Below are 602 nucleotides of genomic sequence, written 5' to 3'. Positions count from 1 at the left end.
CTAATTGGAGGAGCCCATATCCAAAGCCTTCCATAGATCCCTGTCTGGACCCAATATGTGACTTATTATAAATAGGAGAATAAAGGAGACAGAAAACATACTTAATTTTTCTTTAAAATTTTAGGCCCCCCTACTCCTAGTGGTGGTCGAATTTTCTCTCCTCCGAGGGAAAGGATTTTGTCTTCTCTATTTAAGTCCTAGTGCACTTTGGTGAGATCAGCCCACCCCGATATCGGGGTCCACGGTCGGGAACCAGTCGGAAGATCCGTGGTTTTGTACTAAAGATCTTCACGTGGAGAAGGCGCTAGCTATCTTCGATTCTTTGGAGAACCATCAAGGTATAATGGCTAAACCTTAGAAAAGCATGTTTTAGGTTTTAATTAATTTAAAGCATGTTATTATTTGAGTTATGAGCATGATACATGTGATAATTACGCGAATAGAATTTGTCTAAATAATCCGCTAAATAGATCTGAATTATTATGTAAATGATTTATGTGAGCGCTTCCGCTGCCAACCCCTTCAGGAGGAAGGAGGCAGCTTCCAACCGGTGACACTCATTAGTTTTTAGCTCTCTTCCAGAGCTAAAATGGGAGCTCCCA

The sequence above is a fragment of the Salvia hispanica genome, chromosome 4 (assembly GCF_023119035.1).
Source record: "Salvia hispanica cultivar TCC Black 2014 chromosome 4, UniMelb_Shisp_WGS_1.0, whole genome shotgun sequence".
Lineage (NCBI taxonomy): Eukaryota > Viridiplantae > Streptophyta > Magnoliopsida > Lamiales > Lamiaceae > Salvia > Salvia hispanica.
Note: the sequence above shows the minus strand (reverse complement) of the source record.